Genomic DNA, 6042 nt, shown 5'->3' on the forward strand with positions numbered 1-6042 from the left:
TCATAATTTAATAATTTGATTAGACAGTCTGTAAACTCAAGTCAGTTCACATCAATTACTCTACTTCAGTTCAGACCCAAAATGGAGGGAGTCAATATATAAGATAACACAGATAGGTGTACATGTATTGAATAAAGGTTAAGACATTATGGGGGTGCAATTCGGTAATACCCCATTTGGGGGCGGTAACCGAGACGACGTGGGATTTCTGCGCCCGGCGTGGTAAGCACGCAAATTTTCCAGCGCTTCACGCTGTCACGAGCACAGGTCCCTCCCATTCTGTTAAAGGGGAGGGCCCGCTGCGAGCTCTGCATTGGGGCGATGGGCCATCACAATGCCACCGGGGAGTGGGGTGCCATGGCCGCACCTGGAACAGAGGCAGAGTGCCGGGCTGCACCATTGGGCACGGATTCCGCAAAATCGGCAGAGAAAGGCCCGACCGATAAGCCGGCAAACAAAATGTGGACATGCACCACCCCTTTACTTTTTGCCCTGCAAGCGGAGTGCGGCCAGGCTCATGAGGCAGGCGTGAACATCACCTGCGGCAGTCTCATGGGGTGTTACACAGTTTCCGCTCCGGGGTGAAAACGGGTCGCTGCACATGGTGATGACGTCATCATCACTGATGCAGCGGTCCAGGACACTACCGACGGAAGTGGGGCACAACCGGTGGGAGCGGGGCATTGCCGGTTTGTGCCTCCGCTAACATCCGCACAATTTTGTGGGAGGTGGAAGCGCCCCCAACCCCCGGGTGGGAATTCGTTTGCGTCCTGTTAGCGCCCCCTGGGGGCACTAACGGGTGGCACAATCAATGCAAATTTTTCCCTCTATATCCTTTAGGGACACTCGGTAGGTTACATGTCATCACTGTAGGAGTTCCTCAGGGCAGTGTCCCAGGCCCAACCATATTGAGCTGCTTCATCAATAACCTTCCCTCCATCATAAGGTCAGAAGTGGGGATGTTTATTGATAACTGCACAATGTTCAGTGCCATTCACAACTCCTCAGATAACAATACCTGGATGACATTCAGGCTTCGGCTGATAAGTGGTAAGTAACATTCACGCCACGCAAGTGCCAGGCAAGGACCATCTCCAACAAGCCCTTGACATTCAAAGGCATGACCATCGCCGAATCCCTCACCATCAACATCCTGGGGGTCACCCTTGACCAAAATTTAACTGGATCAGCCACTTAAATACTGTGGCAACAAGAGCAAGCCAGAGGCTGGGCTTTCTGTGGTGAGTGTCTCACCTCCTGACTCCCCAAAGCCTTTCCACCATCTACAAGGCACAAGTCAGGAGTGTGATGGAATACTCTCCACTTGCCTGGATGAGTGCAGCTCCAACAACTCTCAAGAAGATCGACACCATTCAGGACAAAGCCGCCCACTTTATTGGCACCCCATCCACCACCTTAAATATTCACTCACTCCATCACCGTGTGTACCATCTACAAGAGGCAATGTAGCAACTCGCCAAGGCTTCTTCGACAGCACCTCCCAAACCCGTGACCTCTACCACTTAGAAGGACAAGGGCAGCAGGCGCATGGGAACACCACCACTTCCAAGTTTCCCTCCAAGTCACACATCATCCTGACTTGGAAATATATCGCTGTTCTTTTATCGTCACTGGGTCAAAATCCTAGAACTCCCTCCCTAACCACACGGACTGCAGCAGTTCAAGAAAGCGGCTTACCAACACCTTCTCAAGGGCAATTCGGGATGGACAATAAATGCTGGCCTAGCCAGCGACGCCCACATCCCATGAACGAATAAAAAAAAGTTATCTTCTTTCTGGCACTGCAATTTCTTAGACTTTGTTTTTCTATATTAATAACATAATCTCCGGTGAATTATTCAAACATTACTCAAAGACAAAATCCCAAAAGTCCAGCTCTGGTTTTAGTGTGAAGGAAATAGTCATTCATTTCTTGGTATAATATTCACAATCTCAATTGCTAAAGATATTCATTTAATATTAAGTGTGGAGGTTGGTGGCAGTCTGATGTGATCGGACATCACATCCTGTAAAATTATAAAGGAAATGAATAACATCTAGTGTGATATGCCAAAGACACATAATGGAAATTCAGGCACACACTGCCCATGACTATCAGTGTAAACAGTAAAATTACTCCTCATAGCCCCTGATTTTAACTCAGGGTGGTTGGGAAACACTGCCTGAGTGCTCAGCTTAATTTTCACTCTTGGGCCTCATTTAAATAAAGGTGAACTGTTGTCCCGCTCAAAGTTGGCAGAATGACAGCAACACCAGCGGGTGGGAGCATGAATTGTGGGAGTTGGACTCCAGTGGGGACTCACGGGAAACAGTCCCTGGAAAGGATGGGGTTGGGGGTGAGGCGAGTGGGGGGGAGCACTCGGCCAATCGTGACTGGCTGGAGGGGTAATAGGCCGTGACAGAGGAGTCCCAAAGTTTCTGTGTTGGGCAAGAAGGAACACTCCTGCTCCTCCTGAGCCACAAGGAAACTTACCGGTATTTTATAGAATGAAAACTTACCTGGACCTCTTCTGGCACCATGCTGCTTGTCAACAGCTTTTTCAGACAGCTCAGTCACTTAGCATGAACCTTATATTTCAGAGTTAAAATTATGTCATCGGACCCCCGCCTGCCTGTGGCGGTTGGTCTCCTTGCTCCCGAAAGTCGAAAGCAGCGGGGGTGGGAACACTGGGAACGTAGTGCGTTCAACGTGCCCAGAATTTTAACACCCCACCCGCACCATTCCTGCCGTGTGGTCAGGATTATAATTGGGGCTCTGTCTCCTCGGCTTGTTAGACTACAGTTCCACTCACCCAACCCCTCTGCAGTACCTTCCCCACGTGGCCATTCTTCAGATTTAAGCTTAGGCTTAAAGAGTGACCATCACCAGGCATTTTGGCGATGGTTAGCATCTCAGATGAGCCTGATCCGGTCCTCACGCAAATTCCACAGGAACATAGGAACAGGAATAAGCAATTCAGCCCCGTGAGCCTAATCTGCCATTCAATTCGATCATGGCTGATCTGTATCTCCACTCCATAGCCGGAATCGTTACCTGAGTATCGGGGCGGGTGCCATGCCAAACTTTTCAACAGCGGTTCTGCAGTGCACGTTTAACTCAATTGCATCAATTGAAAGAGTCATAGAAACATAGAAATTTTAGAAATGTAGAAATTTACAGTGCAGAAGGAGACCATTTCGGCCCATCGTGTCGGTGTCGGCCGACAAAAAGCCGCACGGCCCTTGGTCAGCAACCCTAAAGGTTACATATAAACCTACGAACAATGATGGAAAGGCAAAGAGTACCCAGCCCAACCAGTCTGCCCGACACAACTGCGACATCTCTTATACTGAAACAATCTACACTCCATCCCAACTGGAGCCATGTGATCTCCTGGGAGAGGCAAAAATTAGATAAAAACCTAGGCCAATTTGGAGGGAAAAGATCTAGAAAATTCCTCTCCGACCCATCTACGCGAGTCCAGGGGATCACCCTGGCCGCATTTGATTCCCTGCAGTACTTACCATTATATCTGCGCCGTCCAACAAAAGGTCATCCAGTCTAATTCCAATTACCAGCTCTGGGTTCGTAACCCTGCAGGTTACGACACTTTAAGTGTCCATCCAACCATCTCTTAAAAGTGCTGAGGGTTTCTGCATCCAACACTCTTCCAGGCAGCGAGTTCCAGATCTCCAAACCCTCTGCGTAAATAAGCCCCCCTCCCCTCAAATCCCCTCTAAACCTTCCACCAACCACCTTAAAACTATCCCCCTCATAATACACCCTTCCACCAATGGAAATAGGCCCTTACTATCCACTATGTCCAGGCCCCTCAATATTTTATACACCTCAATGAGGTTTCCTCTCAACCTCCTCTGTTCCAATGAGAACAAACCCAGCCAATCCAATCTGTCCTCATAACTAAGATTCTCCATTCCAGCAGCATCCTAGTAAATCTCCTCTGCACCCCCTCTAGTACAATCACGTCCTTCCTATAATACGGCAACCAAAACTGCACGCAGTACTCCAGCCATGGCCTAACCAAAGTATTATACAATTTAAGCATAACCTCCCTGCTCTTATATTCTATGCCTTGGCCAATAAAGGCAAGCATTTCGTATGCCTTCTTAACCACCTTATCCACCTGGCCTGCAACTTTCAGGGATCTGTGTTCAAGCACTCCAAGGTCCCTTTGTTCATCTACACTATTAAGTGGCCTACCGCTTAATATGTATACCCTTTCCTTATTAGCCCTCCCAAAGTGCATCACCTCAAACTTCTCTGAATTAAATTCCATTTGCCACTGCTCTGCCCACCTGATCAGTAGATTGATATCCTCCTGCAGCCCATGACTTTCCTCTCCATTATCAACCACACAGCCAATTTTAGTGTCATCTGCAAACTTCTTAATCATACTCTCTATATTCAAATCTAAATCGTTGATACATATCACAAAAAGCAAGGGATCCAGTACTGAGCCCTGTGGAACCCCACTGGAAACATCCTTCCAGTCACAAAAACATCCATCAATCATTATACTTTGCTTCCTACATCCAAGACAATTTTGGATCCAACTTGCCACTGTGCCCTGGATCCCATGGGCATTAGCCTTCATGACCACTCTATCATGTGGGACCTTATCAAAATCCTTGCTAAAGTCCATATATACGTGTTATGCTCCTCCTGTACCATGTGGGAACTCAGGGACAACACCAGTGTTCCTGACGACTACGTGTGCGGGAAGTGTATCAGCCTCCAGCTCCTGATGGACCGCATTGCAGAGTTGGAGCTGAGGGTGGATTCACTCTGGAGCATCCACGATGCTGAGAATGACGTGAGTAGCTCATGTAGCGAGTTGGTCGTACCGCAGGTAAAGGTCCACAGCCAGATAGGGAATGGAAGAACAGCAGGAAGGGCAGTGCAAGGAAGGTAGTGCAGGAGTCCCCTGTGGTCATCCCCCTGCAAAACAGATACACTGCTTTGGGTACTGTTGGGGGGGATGACTCATCAGGGGAGGGCAGCAGCAGCCAAGTTCATGGCACCATGGCTGGCTCTGTTGCACAGGAGGGCAGGAAAAAGAGTGGGAGAGTGATTGTGATAGGGGATTCAATTGTAAGGGGAATAGATAGGCGTTTCTGCGGCCGCAACCGAGACTCCAGGATGGTATGTTGCCTGGTGCAAGGGTCAAGGATGTCTCGGAGCGGGTGCAGGACATTCTAAAAAGGGAGGGAGAACAGCCAGTTGTTGTGGTGCACATTGGTACCAACGACATAGGTAAAAAAAGGGATGAAGTCCTACGAAACGAATTTAAGGAGCTAGGAGCTAAATTAAAAAGTAGGACCTCAAAAGTAGTAATCTCGGGATTGCTACCAGTGCCACGTGCTAGTCAGAGTAGGAATCACAGGATAGCGCAGATGAATACGTGGCTTGAGCAGTGGTGCAGCAGGGAGGGATTCAAATTCCTGGGGCATTGGAACCGGTTCTGGGGAGGTTGGACCAGTACAAACCGGACGGTCTGCACCTGGGCAGGACCGGAACCAATGTCCGAGGGGGAGTGTTTGCTAGTGCTGTTGGGGAGGAGTTAAACTAATATGGCAGGGGGATGGGAACCAATGCAGGGAGACAGAGGGAAACAAAAAGCAGACAAAAGCAAAAGACAGAAAGGAGATGAGGAAAAGTGGAGGGCAGAGAAACCCAAGGCAAAGATTCTAAAAGGACAAAGGGTGTTAAAAAAACAAGCCTGAAGGCTTTGTGTCTTAATGCAAGGAGTATCCGTAATAAAGTGGATGAATTAACTGTGCAAATAGATGTTAACAAATATGATGTGATTGTGATTACAGAGACGTGGCTCCAGGATGATCAGGGCTGGGAACTCAACATCCAGAGGTATTCAACATTCAGGAAGGATAGAATAAAAGGAAAAGGAGGTGGGGTAGCATTGCTGGTTAAGGAGGAGATTAATGCAATAGTTAGGAAGGACATTAGCTTGGATGATGTGGAATCTATATGGGTAGAGCTGCAGAACACCAAAGGGCAAAAAA

Source organism: Pristiophorus japonicus, chromosome 2, assembly GCF_044704955.1.
Source record: "Pristiophorus japonicus isolate sPriJap1 chromosome 2, sPriJap1.hap1, whole genome shotgun sequence".
Lineage (NCBI taxonomy): Eukaryota > Metazoa > Chordata > Chondrichthyes > Pristiophoridae > Pristiophorus > Pristiophorus japonicus.